Source organism: Zootoca vivipara, chromosome 8, assembly GCF_963506605.1.
Source record: "Zootoca vivipara chromosome 8, rZooViv1.1, whole genome shotgun sequence".
In the NCBI taxonomy this organism is placed as follows: domain Eukaryota; kingdom Metazoa; phylum Chordata; class Lepidosauria; order Squamata; family Lacertidae; genus Zootoca; species Zootoca vivipara.
In genome coordinates, this window is record NC_083283.1 from 35163672 (window position 1) to 35180447 (window position 16776).

Sequence of the window (16776 nt, forward strand, 5' to 3'; positions counted from 1 at the left end):
GTCAAACTGTAGCAATTTCCCCTATCAGTCTCCTTCTCCAATTAACACACAACTCACTACATGAGAACTTCATGTACCATCTTCAACTCTGTCCACACTTCCTTCACTGAAATCTTCCAGGCTTCCGTCAGAATTGCAGTTATTGTTTTCAAGCTGGTCCAGCAGTAACTGTCACCTCAAGTTCACAACAACCAGCTGTAACTGGGCAGTAGCTCTTATGTGAAGTTTGCTAGAGGGCCTTGCTCTTTTCTTAGCAGAACTCCAGCTATTTGGCTCAGTTGTATCAGTTCCTGGGTTGGATGTTTAGCTCCATTGCTGCTTCTGGCTTCCCCAAGCCTCTCCTAAGTGCCTTGCCATTTTATTCTGCTCCTGCTGACTTCAGCCCCAACAGTTGCTCTTTCACCAGTACTCAAACTGGCTGTTTATTTACACCAGGCGGGTCCCTCCACCCTATCACTACAATTTCTGGTTGAGAGTTGTGGTTGCTGGAACAGGACCCCAGCAGTGGGTGAAATAGTAAGTGAGAGGAACGGTCACATCTAACTCAGGAAGCTTGAAGGCCCGGCACCCACCAGAAAACAGTAGGTAGTTTGGGTACTTGATACCTTTTTGCAAGAAACTACAGTGAAACCTTGGTTCTCAAATGGCTTAGTTGACGAATAAATTGGCTCTGAAAACCCAGAAGTAAGTGTTCCAGTTTGTTAACGTTTTTTTTGGAAGACAGATGTCCGACGAGGCTTCCGCTTGAGTGCAGGAACCTCCTGCAGCCAATCAGAAGTCACACCTTGGTTTTCGAATGTTTTGGAAGTCGAATGGACTTCTGGAACGGATTATGTTCGAGAACCAAGGTACCACTGTATATTTAATTTTGCCTTCCAAGTCCAATTTTCATTCTGCACAGCCAGAAAAGTCTGGCATGTTTAATTTCATTCTGCAATATATTCTACACCTTGCAAGTCAGTAACCATGCGACCAAGAGCCTCACGTGCTGTTTAGTAATAAATGTGATCCTGCCTACAATACTGCTGCCAAGGAGATGTGCAGCACTGAATATGAAACCAATTTTACCATTTCAGATTGTATTCTTCTTCTTCCTTCTACTATTGTTGCGGAAGATGGGCATATGATTTACATTTAATTCTAATCTGTAACTTTTAAAAAGATGAAAAGTGTATGGGAATTATAACAAAGAAGAATAGATAGACCATTAGAGGAAAAGTTGGGCTATGCCATTCAGCCTGACAAACACAGGCAACATTCTGACAGCTAATCACTGTGCGTTTCAAAATATATATATATCAAAAAATCTGCATCTACCCAAGTTCCAAGCTGACCTATTAATTTTAATAGGTTGGAGAACTCCCATTTAATGGTTCAATGGTTATAATATACTGGTGCTTTCCTTTGCATAATCAAGAGGCTCAGTAAGCAAAATAACCTTTTAAACTTAATATATCAAAAAGGTTTCTGAAAATATTTAAAGCATTTCAATTTTTCTTTAGAATTATTAAACTCTTATCTAAATACTTCTCAGAATAGTTATATGCTTTCAGCCCCATGAATACATTTTCCCCTTTCCCCACAATACCTTATCTGTAGGCACAGATATTACTAAAGATGCATATCCATAATAAAACTATGGAGTCTCATCATGCTGCCTTCAACCCCATCGGCAATCTACAGTGTCATGCTCTTTTCCAGAGAGGCCCATAATCATTTTCAAGGTCAAATTCTTTGCTCTGTGAATGCTTGCCCAGTTTCAGAAACACATGTGATGCTTCTCCTGAAGTTTTGGAGCAGACATATCTAATGGATGCCTGAGATCCAGGAATTCAAGTGGTCGAGAAAGTATAAGAGCTTAAGGTTACAATCCTGAAGTTGCTTCGTTTAGAATCACTGCAGGTCAGGTCATTTCAAAATGGCAGCCTTAAATCTCCCTGAGCTCTGTTGTATTTCAATGCATGTCAGTGTTTGGTCTGAAAGGTGAAAGGTCCATGCCACCTGAAGCCATGGAGGCAGGTGAGATCTGCCCCTGCCACTACCTGAGGGATACACTCACCCCTCTCTCCCATAGGGAAGCCTCTCTGAGACAAAGACTCTCTCACACAATCACCACCACCACCCCAATCAGGTTCCCGAAGGCACCATCCAGGAGTGCCAGCATCTACTTAAGATCAACAGGTGAAAATATAGTTCCAGGGAAAGCAAGGCACCATATGGACTGCACAGAGAAGTCCTGCAGCCTAGACTTGCTTCCAGATTCAGGGTCCATAGAATCATAGAATCATAGAGTTGGAAGAGACCACAAGGGCCATCCAGTCCAACCCCCTGCCAAGCAGGGGGTCCATAACAGAATAGATGGGTATGACTTTCAATAAACTGTGATCTCATGGAAAATAATATTTATATCATTTAATGAATTAGATATGCTATTTCTTAAATCGTACCAATGTACAATGAAAATTTCCCAAATGTTATAGAAGAAATGATAGCTCAATTGCTACTGATTTATGATTGTTTGCTACTGATTTATGATTGTTTTTAAAGGAGGAGGAGGAGGAGGAGGAGGAGGAGGAGGAGGAGGAGGAGGAGGAGGAGGAGGAGGAGGATTGGAATCAGACAAAATGAGTTAATTTAGCTCCCATTCAAATAAATGATACTTGACTTCTGACACTGATTTCAAATAGAACGATACTGCAAAACTTACTCTGGATCCAATCCTTCGCTTTAACCACGTGTGCACAGCATCAGGGGGAAATAGACTGCATTAAGTTGCAGTATGAAGTTAAATCACTCAAAACACCCAATTTTAGTTTTCATTCTAGCACTTGGGATTATTTGTATCTTCCTTGCCTCAAGCAAGAACCACACAAGAAACTTTTTAAAATAGAAAACAGCTTCCCTTTTTTCCTCCTTCTATTACATCTGAAGAGCAAAACACTTTGAAAATTGTCACTTTGCATTGTGCAACCTGTCAAAACAACCACCTGAAAAGTGTAGCATGCCTTTGGACACGGATGGCAAAATGTGTATATTCAGGTGTATCAAGGGAAGCACAATAGGGGAAATCCTAAATTACATTTATTTGCAGTTCATAACTTAAGGGCTGCCTATGAAGTTACTAAGAAATATATAATCAAGTTTTGAAGTGGTATGTATTGTTAGTTCAGATAACTCCAATGCTATAACTGAGCTAATACTAGCTGACTGATAATATGCTTGGAAACTGATTATGACAAAATGCTTTTAACTTTTTACTCTCATTGTTCAGTCATCATACAAATCCTTTATTAAGCTGCTAAGAACTTAAGAGAGTTTCTCTCCCCAGAGAAGTGAAAAATGATGCTGAAGCTCTGGTACTTAACCAAGGCTACATACAAACTAACCTGTTGGTAGCACAAAAATGCAGCAGTTGTTTGTTTTTTCCCCAACTGGAATTGTTCATGCTCCTCATCTACAAGTCACTTTCGATCTGGATTGGTTCTAGATCCTGCCCAGTGCTTTTCTTCTAGAAAAACAAGTTCCCCTGAGTACCCCCAGGGGGAGCACTGATCCTACCATCCACAAGAGTGGGTGTGTGGTTACATGATACATGTTTTAAGACCAGGCCCTACGGCAAGGCTGGGTGGCACAGGGCGCCAGGGGGGGGTGTGCCGCACTGCACGCAGAGCCCACCAGACAGCCGCACTGGGAAACAGGAGGGGGCGCCAGAGGGATCTTCGCACCACGGCGCCAGGGCGCCAGATATGCTTAAGACGCCGCTGTTTAAGACCCCCTTTGATTAGGTTATCTGTACCTTTTCCTCTCTGTACATGTCCCAAGTGAATGAAGATGGAAATGATAACTGCTATCTTGGTATGGGCCCCATCCGCAGTATCGTTGGGCAGGTGTGGGGACACACACAATTGTGTGTGGGCTACATAGAAAAAAAAAGTACTTGGTTTCCATGGATTCTGGGGGGAAATGCTGTGTATATATATAGCCCAAATTTGAGGGGCCTTGAGTTATCCCAGAAAGGGATACATTATTTCAGTATCATGCACAACAGCAACACATGTAGAGCAGAAGTGGCAACGCTTGAGTGTAAAGTAGGGCTTATCCACACTTCTGCTTGCCCCCTATCTAGAAAGTATGGGTCCAAGAGGTTTTCCTCTTGTCCCATGCTTTCTAGGCATGGTTCAGAGCAGTTTCCTGTTTATACTGCCACTTTCCAGTGTGGTGTAGTGGTTAAGACCGGTAGACTCGTAATCTGGTGAACTGGGTTCGTGTCTCCGGTCCTCCACATGCAGCTGCTGGGTGACCTTGGGCTACTCACACTTCTTTGAAGTCTCAGCCCCACTCACCTCACAGAGTGTTTGTTGTGGGGGAGGAAGGGAAAGGAGAATGTTAGCCGCTTTGAGACTCCTTTGGATACTGATAAAGCGGGATATCAAATCCAAACTCTTCTTCTCTTCTTCTTCTTCCCCAGGAAAAACTTGCTCTTTACTACTGAATCAGAGCAACATGTTTTCCCTGGGTGGAAAGCAGGGGGACAAGCAAAACTGTACATGGTTCTCCCCTACAGCAATCCTATGTGTTAGGTTCAGCTGAAGTGAAAGGGAAGCTGGGTTCGGCAGAACTAGTCATTTGTTTGGTGATGGTTTATGTATTTTATTTGGCATAATTTGCATTCTATAAATTTATGGTTATGTGTATGTCAGAAAAAACAATAAAAAATTATTTTTTTAAAAAAAAGAGAAGTAGTGACTTCTCACCCAGTGAATATGTGCAGCTGCAGCCAAGCAAACCCACAGTGTTTCACACTCCATTGTATATAACCAAAAGTACATGCACAGTGAGTTCCCTTAACACTGTAACGCATAAGTGGGGAAGGAACCTTTGGTCCTTCAAATATTGTTGGACTACAACTCCCATCAGCCCTAGCTAGCATCTCCAACAAGATCTGGAGGGCCACTTTACAGTGTTTGCTACTAGTGTGTATGCAATAACACACTTAGCATATGGAATGCAAATTAGCATTTTAGTAACCAGTTCATCGTCCCATTTGATCCACAATCCAGGTATGACTAGAGCTTCCATTAACACCACTCTCCTCTGAGATGTCTGGTTATTATCAAATCCCCGCTATTCAGATGCACATTTACTAATGCACCTCACATGTCCATCCAGTTTATCTATTCTCCTACCATTCATAGATAACAGACAACATTAGATTTAATGGCTCTAACTATTCTTTTAGCTTTTTACGGAATAAAAGCCAGAGACTTCAATAATTAGCTGAGAGGAAACACGAAGTGATTAGACACTGCAGTTGAAAGCTCTCTCATGCAGACAGAAATTAAATAGCTCTATAGATAGCACATACTGCAACAGCACATTGCTGCTCTGTTCACCCTCTCATTTGTCCATAGCTAGTGGGGAAAACACACTCCACCCATCAGAAAGAATCAGCCACACACAACCTCTAAGAGCAAAAGCACAAATCAAACAAGCAGGTATCATAGTTAGTTGTTGCAGGTATCATTGTTAGTATCAAGCAGATAATATGAAGACAAGTCAAACAGGAAGATAGAAGTGGAAGGAAAGGTCATTCAAAACTTGTGAAAAGAGAGCGCTAATGTTGCAATCCTAAACACACAATTTTACAGCTTAAGTGATAAATAGTAAGGATCTAAACTTTCAACACAGATATTTACAGCCATACCTCATGATACGTCCACTTAATGTTGCGTCTTTTCAGGTTACGGACGCACCGAACCCAGAAGTCCCAGAACAGGTTACTACCGAGTTCGGCATGCCCATATCCTGTGTGCATGTGCAGAAGCACTAAATTACACTTTGCACATGCGCAGAAGCGCCGCATTGTTTCACACGCATGTACGCTTCATGTTGCGGCCTTTTCATGTTGGGAACGGGCCACCGGAACAGATCCCGTTTGCAACATGAGGTACCACTGTAATGTGAAACTACCAGCAAAATGGCACCTTAAACCTAGGTTATGGGTGCAACAACAGAATGTCTAGGCATGCTTTTTTTATAAGAAAAATACAAAGCTGAAAATGAATGAACAGCTAAAATAATATGTTCATTTTTCACATGGTCTAGTCCTTCCCCTACCCACTCCCCTAATATTCTTAAGAGGGTATTTTCTCCAGTCTTCAGAGAGTAGCTGAAAGTGAGGAGGCAGGAAAAGGTCCTCCTTTCCTTCCACTCTACAATTTTAATCTGAAATCTTAGGCGCAGTACTGCACCCAGAACTCAAACTACTTGCACTAATGAAATTCCCTATCACAAAATGTGCCTAGAACAATGTGAGTTTCAAACACTGAGCTGTGCTTGCCTCCCTTTATACTGCTGCAGCAAATCAACAATACTTGCTTCTCCCAGGGGAACTTCCAGGCAATAGTCTATCATCCCTGGCCTTGGTCAGAATTGAGGGTTGTGAGTTTTTACAGGAAAGGCTTTAATAACTTCATTGCACCATTATGGCAAAATATTATCTGCCAGAAACATTCAGATTTCTCTAACATTGTGCCATGACCTAGCAGCAGCTGAGTGTACATGCCCAGGAGATAATGTGCACAGTCTAAGAATCTTCCTTCTTTCCTATCATGCTTCCCTTAAGCCTATTCTCAAATTTAAAAGAGCAGTTTGGCAAGGCAAATGAAGACATTAACTGGAGTAACTAGACTAGGGAGAACGCTGTAGCAGCTAGACTGTTCAAGGGATCGTACAAAGAACAACAACAGTTCGCCTCACGGTAAATTAATAAATGTCTTTTTCCATGTCTGGGCTGGTACGATGCCTGCACTTCATGAAATATAATTTGTGCATCTGTGTGCTCTCAGAAATGCAGTGTTCTCTGTTGTCCTGTCAGGAACAGCAATGGCCAGATGCTCTGCTTCTTTACAACAGGCGTGGGATACCTTTTTTCAGCTAAAGGGCCATATTCCTTCATGTACAACTTTATGGGGGACACATGCCAGTGGTTGGTGGGGCCAGAGGAAAATTGGACAGAGCAACTAATGCACATCTTACCTTTACATAGCAAGTTAAATTCTCACCCTGCAAAACTCAGAGATTGACACTCTCTCTCTCTCTCTCTCTCTCTCTCTCTCTCTCTCTCTCCTCCATTGTGGCAAACAAGAGGCATTCTCACAGTTCCAGCACACATTCCAGTCAGGCAAAAGTACTCAGGGATGCTGCAGAGCAGAGCCACTTAGGGATGTGGCCTGGGGAATAGCCCAAGGGCCAGAAAGAGCTTCTTGTTGAGCACCGCCCAATCAGAAAACACAAAGCACATCTTAACTGCCTGTCAAATCATAGAAACGGGAAATGTTACATCTACCATATAAATCAACCAGAAGAGTCACCTTTCTAGGGACTATCATTCAACTTAAAAGATGGCTCTTGAATTATATCCTATATTTATCACACTTGTATTTTTTTTCTTCAAATAAAAAAATCTACTTAGCAGTACTATAGTGGGTTCTTCCTTTTCAGCTAGGTGAATAACGGAATGGAAATCAATATGATTTATCAGATAGACTGCTAAAACATTATAACTCTTGGCACAGTTTTTACACATTTTACAGGAATATCAGCATGACAAAATGACTTGGGAAGCTTTCAGTTGCACTGACCCATTCAATCAGAAGTCGTACCTCAAAGAACAATATATCAGGTCATACTCTCCAAATGTATTCACCAAATATTACTTTTTGCAGCTCCACTCTAAGCATGAAGCAATGAGGCACAACGGGAGGGTTTAACTGAAGAAAATTTCCCTCTTTTCCCTTATAACTAGCTTCCTATGAACTTTAAAAGACCCCTTCTGTCCAAACTTCTATCCCCACAGGAACCAACCAGATGGCCATGGGAGACTCACAAGCAGGACACGGGCACAATATCACTTTCCTACTCAACACTTCCAGCATCTGATGTTTGGAGGCATATTGTCATTGATCCTGGAGGTAGTACATAGCCATCTCATCAAGTACCATTGCTGGCAGCCATGAATTTACAGCTATCCAAATTGGTGGCCATTACTAGATATTACAGTAGCAAAGTCAATAATTTCACTCAGTGTTGTGAGGAGTACATCCTTTAGTCTGTCCTGAATCCTCCAGCATTCAGTTTCAGCCCTGTTCTTAAGGGCTTATCAACACTTAACTTTGTCCCCCACTTTCTAGGCACATATCCGGCATTCCAGGTCTGTATCCGAGTGTTTTGTAGCAGTTGTTGTCCCAGTGATTTCCTTGGAAAACTAGTGTTTTACTTCTGAACCAGAGCAAATAGCAACCCGCTGAAAACATGATTGCAATTTGCTCTGATTCAGCAGTAAAATGTGGGTTTTCCTAGGGAAAACTCTGGGGTGGGGTGGTGGGGATGCTCAGGGCCATCTTAAGCATATCCAGCGCCGTGGTAGTGCAAAGCTCCCTCTGGCGCTGCCCCCCCCCCCGGTTTCCCAGAGCTGTCCACCTTTTTTTAGGGAGGACAGCGCTGCTGGTGGGGCTGAAGGAGGCAGGCAGCGGCTGGAGGGCGTTTCCTCTGGTGGGGAAGAGGTGGAGGCTGGACTGGCCACTTCGTGCCATGGTGGCCAAGGAAGATGCTCTGGGAGCGGTGCTGCTTCGGTGCGGCATGCCGGAAGTGGGCGAGGGCAGCGAGCTGATGATGGGAGGTGCCACATCCAGCCTCTGCCTCTTCCCTGGCGCCCTCCAGAACTTGGAGCCCCAGCGCCCTGCGCCACTGGCCTCTATGGGTAAGAGGCCCCTGGGGATGCTCAGACCTAGACAGCCTGGACCTGTGCCTAGAAACAACACGCAAAAGGAAGTGTGGATGATCCTTAATCAAGACAAATTCTAATGGATTGTCAACAGAAAAAAAAACCCTACCAAACCACGTAGGAAAGCTTTTATGATCAGGAAGCATTTCATGGAAGAATCCGTAAAAAACAAAATGCCAACCAATTAAATAAAACCCCTCACTTTTTCCTGAAAAATCCATATGTTGTTATGCAGTATATGTTGTACACTCATTCCGTTACCTTAACTTTTTAAAATAAAGAGATGAAACAACTCCCTCATCAGTGAATACGACCAAAATTCATAGTTGTTTACACAGGGAGAAGCAGAAAGGAATTAGAGCAATGCCCTTGTTTTTAAACAGAGATGACACAAAAACTAAATAGTATCCTGTCTTCCTCACACGTGAGGCAGAGCCACTGAGACATTCCTAAATTGAGATATTTAGAGACTATTCTGTCAGAGCAAGGATTCTGGAACCCTTTAAAAGTGACACAAGAACAAGAACAAGAACAACAACAACAACAACAACAACAACACAATAGAAATATTTGTTCAACATCTGCTAAAGATCTGAGGCATTGCACTGCACGGCCAAATTGATACATTCAGGGAACGTTTTGTAGCTGGAATCTTGAAGGTCTCTGAAGAGACAAGATATGAAAACTGGCCAACACAAATCAATGGGAAACTTAGAGAATATTACCGCTTTTTTAATTGCTTTTCCTGATCTGTCTGGAAATGAGGAATTTTACTCCCCAATAACATCTGAAAAAATCTGAATGTGAAACAACATACTAGCCATTGTAATCAATGTAGAAATGAAATGATAACAGAAGGGAAATGAAACAAATGAGACAATGAATGAAAAGCAAAATCAAAGCGGATTCCAAAAGTGAAGTGAAAAACTGGTGAAAAAACTTTTTAGAGCTGCACATTCCTGCATTCCATCTATTTATGGTACCTTCTGCTTGCTGCAAGCTTCAGCTTCCAGCTACAGCCACTGACTTCAGGGAATATGAACTTCATAACACAAATGCCATGTTTCTCTTTGGTTACAGCTGCTCCTTTTTGCTCAGCCTGTCCTTAACAGAAACTGGATATTAATTGTGCAAAATGTAGCATTAAATAATATTGCTCTAAGCCACCTATCTATGTGCAGCTCCTCTGCATGGAGATCCATTGAGCTGCATGCTGGAGCTTCTCACTTAAGCACTTGCTGGCTCTGAACTTACTGCCTACCCAGACTGGCCACTGGACTATTCCAGGCAAGAGGAGTATAAACAGGAAGCTTCCTGCTCCATTTCAGCTATGTTGGAGCAACACAGTCTTTCTGAGCCGTGAAGTGTTCTTGTATCATTGGTTCTTCAATATCATTGGCTCTATCTTGCACCTCAAATTTATTTCCTGGTCTGCCTGACTTACAATGTAATCCTAACCATGTCTACCTTTGTCCTACTAGCTTCAAAGATGTGTTCTCCCAGGAAAGTAGGGTTAGGATTGCAATCTTATTTTTTGTTCCCAATGCTCCTGGCTCACCTCAGAAAGCCACCTATGGCTCAGCCCTCACATCTATGCATACATTTCTGGTCAATAAAATCAGATCTTTATTGTTACATTTCTGGTCATTCAACCATGATAATAATATACAGTACAGTAGATTAATTGTTCCTCTTCCCCATGCCTGCCATGTGCAAACTTCTGGAATTCGTGTTTGCAGCCAGTTGATTATATCAATAAACATTAACAAAGTAACATACAAACTGGAAATCATGTAAACACTATGGAAAATGCTACACTGTATTGAATACAATGAATGAATGCAACTAAAATTGCAATAATTCAGATGGGTGATCATGGATAATTTGAGCAACTATAATTTGATAGCCAAGGAACTCTTGCATATAAGGAAGTTTTCATCTGGAGTAAGGAAAGAGTACAGAGATAGATGCAGTCATGGAAAGGGTGCTCTCTTTGTGCCCCATTCAGTAAGAACAAACACAAAGCAAGGCTTTTCATTCCAATCTGAGAGGTAATAGTAGGCATTCTTCATGGATCTCAATAGCTACTCAAGTGCAGAAGCAGAAAAACAAAACAAAAGTCATATTGACATTAGCTCTATTTCTTAAGGAACAGGCAAAGAATAAGTTGTCTTTTCCAGTGAAGGCATTGCCTACACTACATCATCGTACTGCAGGACAAGAGCTAACACTATCAAATAATATAGCCAGATCACATGAGAAGGAGCATAATTTTACGATCAGCATTTTGCAGTTTACAATCTGTTAAATGTCAGCCTTAAAAAGTTATGACTGACATTGCACCCTAGCTTTGAATGGATAAGAATTGCTTCTCTAGCTTCAGATATGACACAATAATGCTTCCCATTCAACATTCCTATAGTAAAGAGCTGATTTCTCAGAAGGTGTCAAAGAAATAAAGGACAGAGTATCACTCTCTTCCCCCTACAAAATCCACATGGAATGGAAAGATGTTGGAGAGAGAGGAAGAGGCTGAAGCAAGAGAGGGAACAGGATATGATTATGGATAACAATAAGGTGAATAATGGCTGTATCCTTTCTCCCTCCAAAACCACACTATCCAATCCATCAATTCAGCCTAATGATATAATACAGGTGTCACTTTAATGCTTATCCAAATCCATTGCTTTGAATACTGGGAAGCTAGGATGTTTGATTTTCTGAATTCTTTTTAAAAACTGTTGTAATTCACCTTTAAGGCAAATTTTATCTTGTTAATTGACTTTCCATATGCTAATCATTTTACACCGCATTAAGTAATGCACTAATTGGCTTTAATGCTCTCACTTAGTGGGAACAAGGTGTTAAACAGGAATGAGGAGTGCCCATGGCTGTGGGACGGAAAGAACAGTGGGGAAAACACAAAAAAGTTGCATTAGATGCAATAAGAGATACTCTACTGCTGGATTCTTTGGGTTCTTTTACTCCAGGGGTGCAGGGAAAGTTGGTACCTTAGACATTAGAGCAGGCATAGGCAAGCTTGGCTCTCCAGATGTTTTGGAACTACAACTCCCATGATCCCTGACCACTGGCCCTGTTAGCTAGGGATCACAGGAGTTGTAGTTCCAAAACATCTGGAGAGCCAAGCTTGCCTATGCCTGCATTAAAGGAAATACATTGGATGTCTTGGAGGAGTAATTATGGTTTTAATTTATACAAGGCAATCATTTTTAGGTTGCGCCTACTATTACATTGGCACTTGGAAAGTGCTATAAAATGGAAGAGCCAAGCTACAGCATGAACTCTGTGCACAACCTGGTGACAATCAGAAACATGAAGGAAGCTGAGCATTTTCATGGATCTGGTTTCCAGTGGCCCCAAGAATATGTATCTGTATATCTAGCAGGTGCTCCCAAAATTAAAATAGTAAGTTACCATGTGTGCCCTCTTGACCAAGAACCCATTTCCATCTTTTGCATCTTATCTTTCAACACACTTTCCTTTATAAACCCAGGGAGTTGCAATAATTGTGAATCTCATCCTTAAATCCTGAACCATAACCCAGATTTGCATATCAACACACAGAAGCAGGCTTTCACGTCAGCTACAAAAAAAAAAATTCCTTCCAGTAGCACCTTAGAGACCAACTAAGTTTGTCATTGGTATGAGCTTTCGTGTGCATGCACAATTCTTCAGCTGAACACCCTGCGTCCAGCAATCAGGGCTGAGCACATAAATCTGAGCACACTGGATCAGGAATTGTGAGTGCAGTATCCAACATTTGAGCTGTGCACATAGGGTACAGAGCTGTTGATGCACATACAATGCATGAGGTGTCCCTATGACAGAGGCATAGGAAAGGAGGGGCGATGGGGGCGCTCCGCCCCAGGCAGCGCAATACCGAAGGCGCCATGGCGGCTGCCCCCTGAACGCGTGCCATGCCCCTACAGGCGGCACGCCCCACCCCCAGGACGCACGCCCCGCCCCCAGAATGTGCACCACACCCCTATGGGCGGCACGCCCCACCCCCCAGGATGCATGCCCCGCCCCCAGAATGTGCACCACGCCCCTATGGGCAGCACACACCGCCCCCAGTGCCGGAGCATGGAGCTCCGCCAGTGCCTATGACCTTTCCATCTGACTTCTGATACAAATGGGACTGTTCATTCCCATATGGCATGAGGCCACACATAATGTTATGAAAAGCAAAATTTGCAGCATGGTGCTGTGATCAATTATTTCTGGACTAAGAAATGCATCTGTCTGAACCTGAACAACATTAAATGGGATTATTGTTGTTGCATGCTTTGGGGTAATTCCAAGTATTTCTCTTTGTGCCAAGTGACTTTAAATTTCTTCCCAACAGAAGATACCACAGGAGTGCATAGAACAACCTTTTATGTCAATTTTAAATCAGAATAGCTTACCAACTGAGGGGTTGAGAATCAGAAGAAATTTTTACTTCCTTTGTAAGTTTATTTGAGTTGTGCCCGGCAGCAAAGTTGAGAATTGGAATTTAAACAATCCTGCCTCAGATGTATGAGAAACATACACATGTGAAGCAAAAAATACTTTGGAAAAGAAATAACTTCACACAACACATAGTTAAATTATAGTATGGAACTTACTACCCCAATGTGCTATTTCCATATTTCAACATTAATAACATACTGTAGTTTGTTTACATAGCTTGTAACGGTTTCAGATGGCCCCCTTGTCCAGGGCTGGTCCAGGGCTGGTAACAGCACCCCCAATGGCATCAGAAACCATTCAGAGACAGGACACAAAACATTTTCCTTTTGCAGTGTGCCATTTCCTTTCTATTAAGATATCATACACTTTAGTGTGCCTTCTTTTCTGAGTAGAAAAGGTGGCAGCCAGAGATGGTGACAGGACTCTCTGATTAAAGGGTTCAGCAACAGAAGCTGTGCGTCAAGGTAAATATAAACTGAAAGAAACAACAACACACACACACACACCAAAAAACCATCTTTAATTCCAGTAGCAGCTTTATTTATGGAGAACGTGAAAAAAGCACTTTCCCCCGTTGACATCATAGCATGAGCAAAGTGTGTCAATTGATCTTGTGGAAAACTTAAAGTCACCTAAACATTAAGGGTTGCTGGTATCAGCAGAAGCAATAGTATCCCAAACAATGACATTGTCTAGGTTCATGTGAGAACAAGCTTCAGTACTGGAACTCAAATGATAAAAAATGCAAATGTTGGACCCATTTGTGCCTACTCATTTATTGCATAATGGAATAAAACATCCACTTTTGGCTTACATAGCACTTTGCACCTTATCTGCTACCATTAAAATGCATTAAATGGCACTAATAACGATACACAATTGACCCGCATGGTGCTGCAGCATTTTCTAATCATCTCCACTTTCTCTCTAAATATGAAGAACAGTAATTATCAGACTACTACCTTCAGGCCTTCAGGGTATTAAGAACTAGAAACACATTAATTAGTTTCAACTACATGTTTCACAAACCTGGCCGCCAGTGGCTTCTGCAAAATATGTTAGCCCTTATTTAAAATGTATTCGCTACTGTTAGCTTCAGCTGTGAAAGACTGAAAAATGGCAGAAGAGAAAGAAAGGCCTTTGTTCCAGCTGGTTGTTTGTAACTTAACAGGTCAGAGATTGGTTTTACCAGTTCTAGTTGGCTTTGCAAAAATAAGTTTGATTTTTTTAAAATAATAATCTCCATCATAGCTGCGTTAACACCCTCTCGTGAATAAAAGCAGTTTTCACACAGTAATAATGTGCAAGGTATTTCCATGTGGACTGTGGAGCAGGGCTGAACTTTTAGACTCACCACTCCAAAAAAAAAAAAAGCAACTTCTTTCTACACACAAAATGTGTGTAGTTCTCTTAACCTGAAGCGAACTTTCCCATTGAAAGGAATGGAAAGTGGATTAATCCGTTCCAGACGGGTCCGCGGAGTACAAATACTCAAACCGAGGCATACTTAAACCGAGGTATGACTTCCGGTTTCCCGCAGATCGGCTCCGGTCACGCTTTCGGGTTGTTCCCGAAGAGCGCACTCACTAGCGGCGGAAAGGGGGGGTATTGGGCTTCAAAGCCCCCCTAAAGGTTCCCGGTGGGAGTCCGGGACCTGATTGAAGCGGCTGCGGCGTCGGGGGGATCCAGCGCCGCACCGAAGGGAGCGGTGGAGCGGAATTCCCTTAGAACGCCAGCCCACGGATCCCGCCTGAGGTGAGAAAGCCCGAGAAACGGAGCAAATAAGCGGAGGAATCTCCAAGAACATCAAGCCGACCTAAGGTATTTATTCCTCCCCATGCCCGAGCTTCAAACTGTATAAGTTCAGAAGTTCCTTTACATCAAAAAGCTGAAGAGCGGTGGAGAGAACCGAAAACGCGGAAGCAGGTCGGAGACTAATTAACGGCGATACAGGGAGTCGCCCCGCTGTGTTTAGCTTGAGTTAAAATACCAAAATAGCAAAATCATCGGAGGAGAGAAACGCTAACCTGCTGTATAGGATTGGCTGTCCAAAGACCGGCGTAACTAGTAGCAATTTCTAAGGGCTGTTTTGGAGGAAGTGGAATTGCTACTCTGTAACATTTAAACAGTCACTTTGAAACGCACTTTGGAACATACACCCCCAGCTTAGTTACTGTCTGCATTGCCTGCTCCCCCCTGTATTGGAGCTTTGCTCCCAAGCAGTGGAATGAGGAAGAAACTAGAGGGGGAAATGGAACGGTGTTAAAAGCTTTCCCCCCCCCCTCCTCAATACTTGACATGAGCAGAGACTGAGATGGGGCATTAAACGATTTGGATTGGATGAGAACCTGCTACCAGGTCCCTCGGACAGTGAACCTCCTATTGAGAAAGACAATCAAACCTTCTGTGTAAACTGTGGAGTCATAGTGGTTGCAGGAAGTGAAGCCAGATAAAGAATTAAGTTACGTTGAGAACAGCGCCACCCCCAGGAAGATCTAAAAAGAGCTAAAAAGATATTCAAGATATTCAAGACTTATCGCTACTTGGAGCTGACTAGAGGAACTCTATGTATTGAACTGTATGTATTGAACAGCGTCAAGGCACAGCTATTTTGAGCTGTTAGTTTAATTTTGTTGGTTTTCCTGGAGTCAAAAGTCACCCCCGTAAATACCAACCGTGCTTAAATTGACTTAAACAACGTATATTGTTAACTCCCCACGTCTTTTAGGGGTGGTTTTATATGCATTGCACCCTAACTACCTTTTTATTGACTCTGTAATTAATGTTTGTAAGACTATTGGGACGTGGTAGGAATCACAACAGAAATGGCTGGGGGAAAAAATGTTACTGCCACAACAAGCCTTTTAGGAAATGCTAATAATCAAGCTAGAAGGGGTTCAGGAGCAGATATGGACTTGAATATGGATGTGAAGGAATTAATTTTAAGTCTCAAAAGGGACTTTGTAGATATGAAAAAAGAAATGAATGAGAAATTGGATTCCTTTGGGGAAAAAATTGATGGAAACGCTAAGATAATAACGGAGTTAACCGAAAAGATGAAAGAATTGGGGGGGGGGGAAACGTAGAGCTTTCAAAAACGGTGCAAGAGTTGAAAGGGAAAACCTTAAGTTTAGAGGAGTCAGTGAGGAAATTGCAGAACGAGAATAGAGAATTGAAGAGGGAGGGGGAAAAGGCAAAGAAAGAGAGGGTGGAAATGAAAGAGACTTATGAGGCTGTAATGGATGCAATCTCTATGATAGAGATGCATAGGAGAGAGAAGACCTTGAGGCTGAGGGCAATTCCGGAGAAACCTGATGAGCAAATTGGGGAAAAAGTGGCTACTGAATTAGCTAAATGGTTGGAAATTCCAGAACAGGAAATGGAACAGCAAATAGATAGAACTTTCAGAATAAAATCAGCTATCGCAAAGGAGAATAATTGACCTGGGGACTGCCTGATAACTTTTAAGAACTTGGATATCAGAGATAAAGTCCTACAAACAACTAATAAGAAAAAAT

The 16776-nt window shown here is 42.3% G+C and overlaps 1 protein-coding gene across 1 annotated transcript in view; it reads right to left on the minus strand.

The window, feature by feature from the left end:
• NKAIN3 (sodium/potassium transporting ATPase interacting 3) overlaps positions 1-16776 on the minus strand; it is a 203798-nt gene that overhangs the window by 149050 nt on the left and 37972 nt on the right. The gene's annotated exons all lie outside the window — the stretch shown is intronic.